Genomic DNA, 12,909 nt, shown 5'->3' with positions numbered 1-12,909 from the left:
GGAGATAACAGCATGAGCAAAGCTGTGGGTAAAGATAAATCATCTGTAGGGGAAAATATGAACACTCTATTTTTTGGAAAGCAGCAAGGACATCATGCCAAAGGACAAAACCACTTACTGTAGTAAGTGTCTGCAACAATCAGCTTAAATCTCCACTGCCTCAAATTCAAAGTGATTTCAATGCAAAACTATTTTGCAATGCAGCTTTTGTGTTTGAATGAGCCATATAAAGACACTCTTCTAAGGAAGATGCAGATTCCCATTTTTCACCTGGAATGTCGTTCATTTTTTGTTTTAAACTAAATCCAATTTGTAGTAGACCTGCTTTGCACAGTGTTGGATAAGATGACCTCTGCAGGTCTTTTTCAGCTCAAATTATGATTCTATGATTCTCACAGGACACAGTAGATCTGCTTATTAATAATGCCTACTAGATCCAGTGAATCCAATATACAACTTCTTTCAACTCCATCCTGGAGTCTGATTCAGTAAGAACTAGATAAAATCTTCTGCTTGATTTGAAACTCCATGAAGAAATAAAACCCCTGAAGGCTCTCCTTGCCTAAATATTAAGTTCTGATTTTCCTGGACTTCAAAGGCAGAAACACTTTTCTGCCTGGAAATATCTCTGCTATGGATGCTTGAGAAAATAATTTTTCTTATCCTTGCAGATATATTGGGCTGTCTGAACAGATGGCAAATCACAGAAATGCTTCCCTGATTCTCCCCCAGCTGTCTGTACTTAACAGGGCTGTGTGTGCACTCTGTCCATGGTGAATAGCACCCTCTTAGTTACTTTGCAGTGGTACCCAGGGGACCTTGTCACTGCCCCATGATGGGACTGACAGGCTTGAACAGTGATGTTCTTCTTCCAGTCAAAGGTTTCATGAATTCCCTTCCCCATTAGAAATTCTGATACATTAGTACTGATGGGCTGAAGTCTGAAAGCCAAGCTCAAAACAGTACTAAAGTAACTGCAGCATCAGGTCTTATGGAAGATATACCTTACAAATACCAATTATATGCATACCTTAAGGCCAGAGGTTGCCTCCCTTCTTTACTGATCTAAACAGGACTGTGGGAAAGTGCTACTCTTGTAAGCCAGGCTGTGAGATCTTGGCTTTCAAGGAATGGGGTCTCTTTGGTACTGTTGTATTCAGCGCTCACGAGGAAGGGCAACTGGGTGGCCTCTTCCATGCTGGAATGAAGTCACTGTGTGGCCATGCATGTTTGGGTCCTCTAGGGTTCTTGGAGATAACCTTATTCATTCCACAAAAGAGGCTTTGAGAAGTTGATTGCTTAGGTTTTAACTTTTCCAAAAAGGTTTCTTTGTTAAAAGCGTCTGGTTGGAAATACCAAACCCTGTTGTTGCTAAGATTAAGGTATTTGTTTCTTAGAAATGGCTTATAAGCAGGAACCAGCACATGGTTTACTGCTTCTTTAGCCAAGTGGAGCGAAGGTGCTTCATGTAAATTGTGCTTCCAGTAGGATCAGTTATGCATGTGATTTTAATAATGGCTTTGGAGAAGGTGGTGTCAGATCTAAATTTTTTTTTATTTGTAACTCGTATGGAAAAGAAAGAAAAGCAGTACTTACCACTAACATATTGGGGTTTTAGGCTGTTTTAAATGCAGATAGCAAAAACAGCTACTGTGTTTCAGTAAAATTTTAGAATGTGATTTATTTTTGCACACTAATGAAAAAATGCATCATGAGCAGATTTATGGGGTTTGCTTTTTTGGAACGGGATTTTTTCCCCTCTTTATTTCTGTGTTGTTTTTTTCCCCCAAGGTGAATGTCATAAGCAAAATAAAATCTAACTAATTAACTCAGTCTTAGGAAGATTGTAAATACCTGTCAGGAAACAGAAGATTTTTTGCTGTTGCTGGACAGTGACCTTATCTGTGACCTGGAAGGATCGTGCTTGTAGTTTGTGAATGAAGTCAGTAACTGTGCTGTGGTACTTCTGGCCCTATTATGAAATACACATCACAGATTGTGTCTAATTGCACATGGTGTTTTTATGACATCTGTAGCTACTGAGGCAAGACTCAGATGTCAGATATCAGCATTCTCACTGTAGTTAAATGCTGCTGCCATGTAATAGGTTCTGTTTATCTCTCCTCCAGCTTCCCAATTGCTGTGTCTTGGGTCAGTGCCCTAAGTTAATTTTTCGTAAATTCCTGGCCGAGGTTATTAACTCTCTCCTTTAAAAAAAAACCAGAATGAATTAGTACTGCATTATCTCTCATTCTGAGAAGCATAGCTGAGGCTTTTATCATTGCTGGGCTGACTTGTGCTGGGTTTCACCAGAAGGAAACTGGTGGAATTGCTTCAGTAGGGGGTATCCAGCCCTTTGTTTAAATGAAGAGAGGAGTCTTCTGCTGGTGTTCACAGAGGTTGTGAGATTGCTTTATCTCTTTGGAAACCTGGCAGAAGGTGGAACCATGACTGCGGAGAACAGATCCACCTGTATTTCCCCAGCTTCAAATTAGCTTGAGCTCAAGATATATTTACAAACAGAATGTGCAACAAATAATGGATATTCATGTTCTGAAAAGTTCAAGGGTGTGGTGCTGATGCCTCCAGCAGCATCGCTATTAGTGTGCCAACCTTAGTCCTCTTGGCCAGTCCTCCCTGTGCCTGCCAGATTCCAAACACCACGGTCTGTTTCTATAGTACAAAGGGGCTTTTTTCCTTGTGCCTAGATGGAGCTTAATGTAATGGCCTCTGCCTATCCCTCTCCCCTCTGACTTTCTCAGATCATGCATGATACCAGCAGATAGCAATAGTTCTGCAAGGTCTTTCCACCAGCAAAACCGTAAGTTACTTAGAAGTAAGATACTGCTGAGAGCAATTGTGTGGCACTCCGTCCCATATCTGTTTTTCAGACAGTCACCACTCCTACAGCCACGTTCTGTCTTTGGCGTATATGCTATCAGCTACCAGGAAAAGAACTGAAGTGCTGGGTTCCTCGCTGCATTTCATCTTCATGCAGCCCTGTACTGCTCCCAGTTTCCAGTTTCATAACAGTTTTTGCAGTGTGTTTTGTTCCTTTCTTATGCACTTGGTATTGGCAGTAAAATGTGGGTTGTTCTCAATGTTTAGCATCAAGTCCTACATATGGAAGTGATTTATCAACAAGATTACAGGCTGGAGGCCGGTGGAAATTGGACTCCAAGGTCCCATAATTCTTTGGAAAATGCCAGCCATGGTGGGTTTTACCTCCCAGCGGCTGTCCATTATTGATAGCCTTATTCAAATATTATGTTCAGATTGTAAACAATGACCAGTTTCTCAACTTTATACTTCTACAGGTGCAGCTAATTCAAGTCTTGATTATCATACTCATCTCTGTTCTTTAATGTTGGTCCCCTCTTCCTTTGCCCTCACAGTCTTTGTTTGCTTTTTTTTTTTATTTTATGCAAGAAAGATGATGCCTCTTCCCAAAAACTTTTTACATGCAAAGTACTTCCATAAGAAGTTGTCATCACTAAGATATTCTTCTGGAAACAAGGAAAAGCCAATGCCTAGAACATTCTGATGGGACAGATGAAACAGATAGGCACTTGGGACATTTGCACAGTACTAGTGAATCTCCACGTCTTTCATAGCTCGTGCTGCTGTTCAGTGACTGAGAGAAAAGGTTGGGGTAGTTCTCCTGGGACATTTTTAATTACTGGACTATGGCAAGGGAAAGGGAGAATTAGTACAAATGCCCAGTGCAAGATATCCAGCCATTGGGTATTTATTTCAAGGGAGGACTATGGGCTTCATCAAGAAACATGCTCAGTGCAGTACTGTGGCTCTTCTTGAGCCTGACAGCAAGGAATGAAGTGGTATTTACATCTATCTAACTGTCAATGTTTCCCTCTGCTTTCTCTTATCTTCTTAGCTCCACACCAGACCTTGCTGACCCATGAACATTGGTGATGCTCCTGGTTGCTAGACAGCCAGCCTGCTGAGCTGGAGGTCCTTAAACTCCCCTGGGCAACTTCAGAGGTCTCAGAGACAAAGTCAGCTGGAGGAGCAAAGAAACTGAGAAACTTGAGATGTGTCTCCTATGACCCCATGAAGCTTAGAAAAGTGCCTCGCTAAATTGCTTTTTACCTTTATTCTTTTATATCCTTTTATCTGCCTGTCAGGGCATTGTCTCTGTCCCTGAGGAAGCGAAGAACAGTGAGCACTGAACAAAATCAAAGTGGTTGATGATCATCTCATTGAACTGCTCAGAGACTGCAGTCAGTGGCTGCAGTAAAGCTGGCTGGTGGGGATGGAGCTATGGAGACTTCTGACTAAGACAAGCAGTTATCTAGAAGCTGGAATATCTGATAAATGATCAAGGGTAAAATTTACCCCTAACTGTGCCAGCCCCGTTTTGGACCAGAATTCTTTGATATCAAAATAGGCATCACAGACTATCCATAAATATTTTGGAACCAGCAAATTTAGGAGGCTGCTGTGATATAAATAAAAGAAATTTTGAGGGTCCTGAAGCAAGAGAGATTAGCAGAACTCCTACTGACTTCAGCAGGAACAAGTTTGTGCCTTGAGTTATTTGGCTCGTAACTCTTCAGCAAGATTGAAAGAAGAAGGGTCTGGGATTTTTTTGATCTAAGATTTTATTAATGTCCAACCAGGATGCTGTTTAATCTTTAAAACAAATACCAGCACTCACAACACATCAATTGTTTGGATTCTGAGCTCTGTGTTACACTTATTCTTGGGCAGCCAAATTACAATGAGAATAATCGTCAGAATACTAATGTGATGTAAACTAATGTAGAGATATTTATTCAATGGAATGCAATTACCAGCAATACTCTATTTTCTGAACAGTGTGACTGTAATCCAATTTAGGTTGTTTAACCCCTGGTGATTTGTTTCCGTTTGTATTGTGATAGGCTGAAAACAGGCAGGATTGCTGGGGGCAGCAAAAGGGAGAGTAAGGGGAAATAGCACCACATGTAATCTGAGATCTTAATGACTTTACTAAATCTACATAACCACAGGGCTGTTCATCATGGTTGTGCTGCTAATTGAATTTTAAGATAAGGGTAGATCCTGCACTCACTTTCTCCCAACATAATTTCATTTTCTGATGAATGCTTAGTCACCAGTTCAAAAAAATATTTCATGCTCTAACCCAAAGTTATATTAGGGCCTTGGATTTCATACAAGACAGGATTCTTAGGTACATGGTGGCAAGTGACAATAAGAATGTAGAAGGTGACTTTCATGACCAGCTCCTCTTGCAGAAGTGTTCTTGGCTGGAGGAGTTGCAGCAGGATCCCATGGGTAGAGGACACCTTCTCTTCTGCAGAGGGAGCAGGATCATGGGAAGGACAGAGCGTGGGGACCTTGCTGCAGGCAATTTCTAAAGAGTAAAAAGCTTCAGCTAGATACTGGTACATTCATTAGTGTGGAGGAGTCCCCCTGAAACTAGCACAGTTTCTGTGCTTCTGAAAGTAGCACAGGGTATGTTGTCAGCATGCACAGAAGTCTTGAGATCTGGTCCTTAAATAAAAGAAGTGCTAGAAAAATCTAGTTTTAAGTGCGGGGAGGTGTTTTGTAAGAACACAAAAATAAGTGGGCAAGGCCTCAGTGTCCATCTCGTGCAGAGTTTGCTCATGGTGATGACAGTTCTGACACTGACTGGGTGCAAGCATGTGCAGTCTGGACCCTGAAGGGTGGAGCTGGACCCAGTAAGGGGAACTGGGGGTCTGGAATATTCTTCCTTTCCCCAAACACCAGAAAGAAGTGTTGAGGAATGAGGATAACCATTACTGGCAGGAGGATGGGCCTAATTTCCAGAAAGCTACACACAGCTCTAATGGCTCTTCAGGTTGGAAGAGCCTAGGGAACAGCTATTCAAACCTTTAATTTGTACCACATCATCCCCCCACCAACACCTACAGTGAAATTAGGTCCGAGCACGTCATGACCTGGCTGTTCCGATGCTGGGATAACAGGACTAATAGTTTGGAATTAGAAAGTAGGGAAGTCAAGCAGCTGTGATCAATTTCTAGGAAAGGGGTATTGACAAGACAATTGGAAGAGGCACACAAGTCCTCAGCCTCTGGAGTTGACTCCTGTCAAGCATGAAGGAAAGGTGTCCCTCCAAGGAAGGTGTTGCCCAGGCAAGTGGACTGCAGTACAGAAAGGTATCCAGTACCTGAGGAATTAACAGGGCTAGAGATGATTTATTATGACCTGAACAACACATAGTTACCCACAGATCTAGACAAAGTCCAGTGCATACAACCCATGGTTATTCAGAGTGCACCATTGTATGCCAATTCATTGGCAGTAATGAGCTGGAGAGATGGAGCAGCCCTGACAGTGGATGAAGTGGCTCACCAGCTCCGGGAATATGAAGACAATCTCTCTTCCTCCTTTGTCTTGGCTATGGAGAAACCGGTCTAGTGATTTGATGAGGATAGTTCTTACTCCCCACCTGTATGGACCCATATCTCAGCTATTAAGACTAAGCATCCTTTTGGTCAAGAGGGAGGGTATGGAAGGTATGCACCACAGGATACCCTATGGTTTTACCTGTGGGAGCAGGGGCATGAAGAAGAGGGATGGAAAACCCACCTTGACCCTAGACGCACAGGTATGTGAATTGCAAGGAAAAACAGTCACAAATGGGGGTTCTTCCAGGAAGGTTGCTGCTCCAGTCTCCAGAGGGCAGTTTCCCAGACAGAGTGGAAGGGCTGATCTTGCTTCTGATCCTATGAAAAAGAATTATAATCCATTTTCACAAGACGTAAGTTGAGAACGTATGACCAGGGCTAGAGGAACCCTGCCTCCAGCCAGGTGGAGAAGAGGGACAATTGGATTTACTGGACCATGTGGATTTGATGGCCTGGCATGTCAGACCCACAGGAGTGTAAGGCTCTGGTAGATACCAGTGCACAGTGTACCCTAATGCCATCAAGCTATACAAGGGCAGAACCCATTTGTATTGCTGGAGTGACAGGGGGATCCAACAGCTAACTGTTGGAGACTTATTTTAGCCTGGCTGGGAAAGAGTGGCAAAACCACCCTGTTGTGACTTGCCCAGAGGCTCCATGCAGCCTTGGTATAGACTATTTCGGGAGAGGGTGTTTCAAGGACCCAAAAGGGTGCTGGTGGGCTTTCAGTATAGCTGCCTTGGAGATGGAGGAAATTAAGCAGCCGTCTACCTTGCCTGGTCTCTCGAAGGACCGTTCTGTTATGGGGTTGCTGAAGGTCGAAGAACAACAGGTGCTGATCGCTACCACAGCGGTGGACTGGTGGCAATATTGCACCAACTGAGACTGCCTGATTCCCACCCATAAGCTGATTTGTCAACTAGAGAGCCAAGGAGTGATCAGCAGAACCTGATCACCCTTTAATAGCCCCATAAGGCCAGTGTGAATGTCTAATGGAGAGTGGAAGCTAACAGTAGATCATTGTGGCCTGAACGTCATGTCACTGCTGAGTGATGCTGTATTGGACATCCTAGAACTTCAATATGAACTGGAGTCAAAGGCAGCCAAGTGATATGCCACCATTGATATTGTTAATGAGTTTTTCTCAATTCCTTTGGAAGCAGAGTGCAGGCTACAGTTTGCTTTCATTTGGAGAGGCATCCAAAACACCTGGAATCGACTGCCCCAGGACTGGAAACACAGCCCTACCATCTGCTGTGGACCGATCCAGGCTGCACTGAAGCAGGGTGAAGCTCCAGGACAGCTGCAGTACATTGATGGTATCATTGTGTGGCATAATACAGAAGAAGATTTTGAGAAAGGGAAGAAAATAGTCTGAATCCTTCCGAAAGCTGGTTTTGACATAAAACAAAGTAAGGTCAGGGGACCTGCACAGGAAACCCAGTTTTTGGGGATAGAATGGCAAGAGGGACATCATCAGATCCCAATGGATGTGATCAACAAGATACCAGTTGTGTCTCCACCAACTACTAAGGAAGTAACACAAGCTTTCTTAGGCATTTTGTGGTTTTGGACAGTGCACATTCCAAATTACAGTCTGATTGTAAGCCCTCTCTACAAAGTGACCTGGAAGAAGAATGATTTCAAATGGGGCCCTGAGCAGTGACAAGCCTTTGAACAGATTAAACGGGACTTATTTCAAGCGGTAGCCCTTGGGCCAGTCCAAACAGGGCAAGATGTAAAATATGTGCTGTACACTGCAGCCGGGGAGATTGGCCCTACCTGGAACCTATGCAGAAAGCACCAGGGGAGACTCAAGCTCAAACCCTAGGCTTTTGGAGTTGGGGATACAGAGGATCTGAGGCACTCTATACTCCAGCTGAAAAAGAGATACTGGCAGCTTATGAAGGGGTTTGAACTGCTTCAGAAGTTATTGGTACTGAAGTGAAGCTCCTCCTGGCACCCTGACTGCTCGCGCTGAGATGGATGTTCAAAGGGAGGGTCTCCTCTACATGTCATGCAACTGATGCTATGTCAAGTAAGTGGGTCATACTGATCACACAGTGAGCTCGAATACGAAACCCTAGTCATCCAGGAATACTGGAAGTGATCATGGATTGGCCAGAAACTGCTGGTCACAGTTGGTCAACAGATTGTTTGCAGAAACTGCTGAAGGAGAAGGTGATTTGAGTCAGTTTACAGAGGTGAAAGCTATCCCACGGGTTTTAGACATTGCTGAATGAGAAAAATGGCTAATACTTCACCTCTATACTGACTCATGGATGGTGGAAAATGCCTTGTGGTTGCAGCCACAGAAGCAGAGCAACTGGCAGCACAAAGGTAAACCCATCTGGACAGCCACATTGTGGCAAGATATTGCTGCCCAGGTGGAGGGCCTTGTTGTGAAGGTATGTCGTGTAGATGCTCACGTATCCAAGAGTCAAGACATGAAAGAACATCAAAACAACTGTTGGGTGGATCAGACTGCTGAGACTGAAATGGCTTAGATGGATCTGGATTGGCAACATATGAATGAATTATTTATAGCTCGGTGAGGCCTATGGCACCTCAGGCTATCAAGGAAGAGATGCGATGTATACATGGCCTCGTGATCTAGGGGTGGACTTGACCATGGACCCTATTGCACAGGATATCCATGAATGTGAAACATGCTGCAATTAAGCAAGCCAAGTGGTTAAAGCCTCACTGGTATGGAGGACAATGGCTAAAATATAAATATGAAGTGGCCTGGCAGACTGACTATATTGCACTCCACAGACAAGGCAAGCGCCATGTGCTAACGATGGTGGAAGCAACCACTGAATGGCTAGAAACGGCCTGTGCCTCATGCCATTGCCTGGAACATGATCCTGAGCCTTGAAAAGCAAGTCTTGTGGTGACCTGGCACCCCAAAAAGATTTGCGTCAGATAATGGGACTCATTTCTGAAACAACCTCATAGACACCAGGTATAAAGACCATGGCATAGAGTGGGTATATCACATTCCGTATCATGCACCAGCCTCTGGAAAGATCAAATGATACAATGGACTGTTAAAGAATACACTGAAAGCAATGGGTGGTGGGACCTTCAAACATTGGGATATAGATTTAGCAAAAGCCACCTGGTTAGTCAACACTAAGGAAACTGCCAGTCAGGCTGGGTCTGCCCAATCAGAAGTTTTATGTACTGTGGAAGGGGATAAAGTTCCTGCTGTGCACATAAAAAATACGGTGGGGAAAACAGTGTGGGTTGTTCCTGCCTCAGGCAAAGGTAAACACATCCATGGGATTGATTTTGCTCAAGGACCTGGGTGTACTTGGTGGATAATGCAGGAGGATGGGAAAGTCTGGTATGTGCATCAAGGGGATTTGATTTTCAGTGAGAATAGCCAATGAATTAAATTGTGTGATGCTGATTGCTACATAACACTGTATGTTGTCACCTCTGTAGCGGCTATGTGCCCATCACTGCATTGGGCATCTTGCAGCACCTGTCTCCACCACTCCAGATATGGGGATCTAAACCCTACTCCCTTCAGACTGCCACATTAATGAAGAATTAACTTTGATGAAACTGGACAAGCATAGTGGTAATGGAATCAAAACTGGCCTCAGTATGCAACAATCCAACACCACACACCATCTTTCCTGCTCTGAAAGACTGTTATGAAAGATGGAGCCCAAAGTCATGAACTAAATGAAGTCAGTGATCATTTCATAACATTGGCCCACAGACTAAGGGAATGATATCTGTGTGTATATATCAAAAAAACAGAAAGGTGATTGGGAAGTGTGGGACCTGGGCATGATATAAATGGTATAGAATAAGGGGTGGATACCATCCTGATTTCAGCTGGAACAGAGTTAATTTTCTTCCTAGTAGCTGGTACAGTGCTGTGTTTTAGATTTAGGATGAAAATAATGTTGATAACACACCAATGTATTCAGTTGTTGTAAGTAGTGTTAGTAGTAAGTCAAGGACTTTTCAGCTCCTCAGGCCCTGCCAGCAAGACGGCTAGAAGGGCACAAGATGTTGGGAGGTGACACAGCCAGGACAGCTGACCCACTCTGGCCAAAAGGATATTCCATACCGTGATGTCATGCTGAGTATATAAACTGGGGGGAGTTAGTCAGGACAGTTGGGATCAGATTGCTGCTCAGGGACCGGCTGGGGACTGGTCAGTGGGTGGTGAGCAGTTACATTGTGCATCACTTGTTTTTTGTTGGTTTTTTTTTTTTTTGTTGAGTTTTATTTCTCTTTCTCTTTTTGTCATCTTCATTTCCATTACAGTTATTAGTAGTAGTATTAGATTTATGTTTTACTTTATTTCAGTTTTTAAACTGTTCTTACCTCAACCCACAGTTTTACCTTTTTCTTCCCCAATTCTCCTCCCATCCCATCGAGTGAACTGCTGTGTGGTACTTAGTTACTGGCTGCAGTTAAACCATGATGCTTACAAAACCCAAGAAGGCCAGAGATGCAAGGTTTCATCACCGTGGTAGGTCATTATGGGATGGGCTAGAACATGCATACTGCCAAGCCTGCTATCTGCACAGAACAGGGCTCTGGGTGGGTTTCAGCTCTGCCTCCTTGGTCACCATAGCTGAATAACTCAATGAAGGACAGCAAATAAAGTGAGAGGAATGAGATAGGATGGAGGCTTTGCTAATGTTTTTGACATGCATTTCTTGAAGGCCTGCTGATCAGACATACCAACATTTGATTGCGTGGTTGGTTCTGTACAGAGGGATGTTTCACCCTGCAGCAGGCTTAGGGAGGCTGGGATCTAGTATATCTGAGGATACCTTTGCAGATGAGTTATGCTTTATGTCCCCTGTGCCTGGCCCCTGCAGGAGAGTTGATGCCAGTTCTTGAAGGCTCACTGATATAACCACCCATAACTGGAATCCCTAGCTCCTTAGCAACTGGTTTCAGAGTTCAGTATTATTAATGATGTGTATTGCAGCAGAAACCAGAGGCCCCAGCTTTACAGTCATTAGCGCAGTGTAAACACAGCGTAAGAAAACAGTGCAGGGCCAAAGGAATGCATGACTAAAGCCATGGTTATCCAAGGGTAACTTCCCCAGGACAGGAAACCTTCAAGCAGAAGTGGTTGCATAACTGCTTCCAGGCTACAAAGCACAGAAAAAGTTATCTCAAGAGAAATGGGCCATGGATGGGGACTTGAGCAAGATTTCCAGCTACCGGGCATTTGCACATTCATTCAGGTTTTTGTGTCATGTAAATACCTATCTTGGGGAAAAGATACCAGCTGGGGCTTGCCCATAGATGCTGTTGGTATGTCTGTGGTTTTGCAATGGTAAGAGGGAAGCAGAAATACAGTGAAAAGAGCAGACAAGAATAGCACAGTTAGGACAGAGTGATCCTAACTCCCAGGGATTCTGCATGCAAGATATGCCAAATCAAACCCTTAGTATTTCCAACAGCTATTCAACCATAAGAACTTAAGCTGTGAGTAAAAAGCACGCCGTGCAGCTATTATTCTTTCAAGTCCCAGTCGAGCTGTTTGCTTTTTCACTTTTAATTTTTAATATAATTTGTCTTGTGAGTTTGCATGAGGCATCCCTCCCCAGTCATTTACCACAAGTGCTGTGGGGACTCCTGACAGAATGCAGCGAGGGCACACCACATCAGTGAGCTAAGGAAGAAGGCAGTTGTGTTTCTTACAACCGTCCTTACTTAGGCCCGGTTGGATTTAAATTACACGCTGCTAGGGACTTTGTACAAGACATCTGTAATCGCAGAAACACCTGCAGAGCAGTGTTTCAGGATGACAAATTTTCTCTCTCTCTGGACTAGTTCTTTCTCTCATCTAAGCTGGATTCTCTCTTCTGGCTTGCACAGTCCACACTATTTACACTGGTGTAAATGAAAGAATCAGAGCCTTTCTTTCCTTTGCTGGGAAAAAGTTGTCCAGTACGTGGCTGCCAAACTAACCTGGCTGCACACTGCCTGACCACCTCCTCTTCAAAGTGTCATTCCCACTAAGCAGTCTGCTCAGCTTTGGACAAATCAAAGCCTTTGGCCTCTGTGAAAAGCCAGACCCTCGTCGCCACTTCTCATACTACTGAGCTTTGAAAGGCCAATGTTTTACAGTGAAGCTGAATATCGGTTTCTATTCAATACATACGAACTTTGAAATGAATCACAGTTTCATGAGCCATGTTCCGCTGATGCCAGACCTTCGTCATTCCTACAGATCTATGGTATGGATTTCACTTTGTGAAGATTCAATGCACAGATTCTGAGGCAGTGTTTTTGGCCATGAAGAGAAAGGCTAGGATTAAATTATCCTTATTTGGCTCAGATTTCTTATTCCCTTGATGTGCTTTTATCCTACACCAGCTAAGAAGGTGTTGCTCTTGACTCAGTACTTAACACACAAGAATGCTGACTTCATTTGATTTCTGCCTCCTGTTCCTCTCATTCTGACATGAAGTTTGATTCTGAACTTCGTCTGTAAGATAGA

General features: G+C 43.7%; 1 long non-coding RNA gene across 4 annotated transcripts in view; it reads left to right on the top strand.

Annotated features, from left to right (window-relative positions):
* The window catches only part of LOC129735579 (uncharacterized), a 33,933-nt gene that overhangs the window by 8,122 nt on the left and 12,902 nt on the right, over positions 1–12,909 (top strand). For all 4 annotated transcript variants that reach the window (XR_008731339.1, XR_008731337.1, XR_008731338.1 and 1 more), the window contains one exon: positions 3,896–10,917. This is a non-coding gene — a long non-coding RNA (uncharacterized LOC129735579). The remainder of the gene's footprint in view (positions 1–3,895; positions 10,918–12,909) is intronic.

Source organism: Falco cherrug, chromosome 3, assembly GCF_023634085.1.
Source record: "Falco cherrug isolate bFalChe1 chromosome 3, bFalChe1.pri, whole genome shotgun sequence".
In the NCBI taxonomy this organism is placed as follows: Eukaryota; Metazoa; Chordata; class Aves; order Falconiformes; family Falconidae; genus Falco; species Falco cherrug.
Note: the sequence above shows the minus strand (reverse complement) of the source record. Positions and strands in the feature narration are given on the sequence as shown.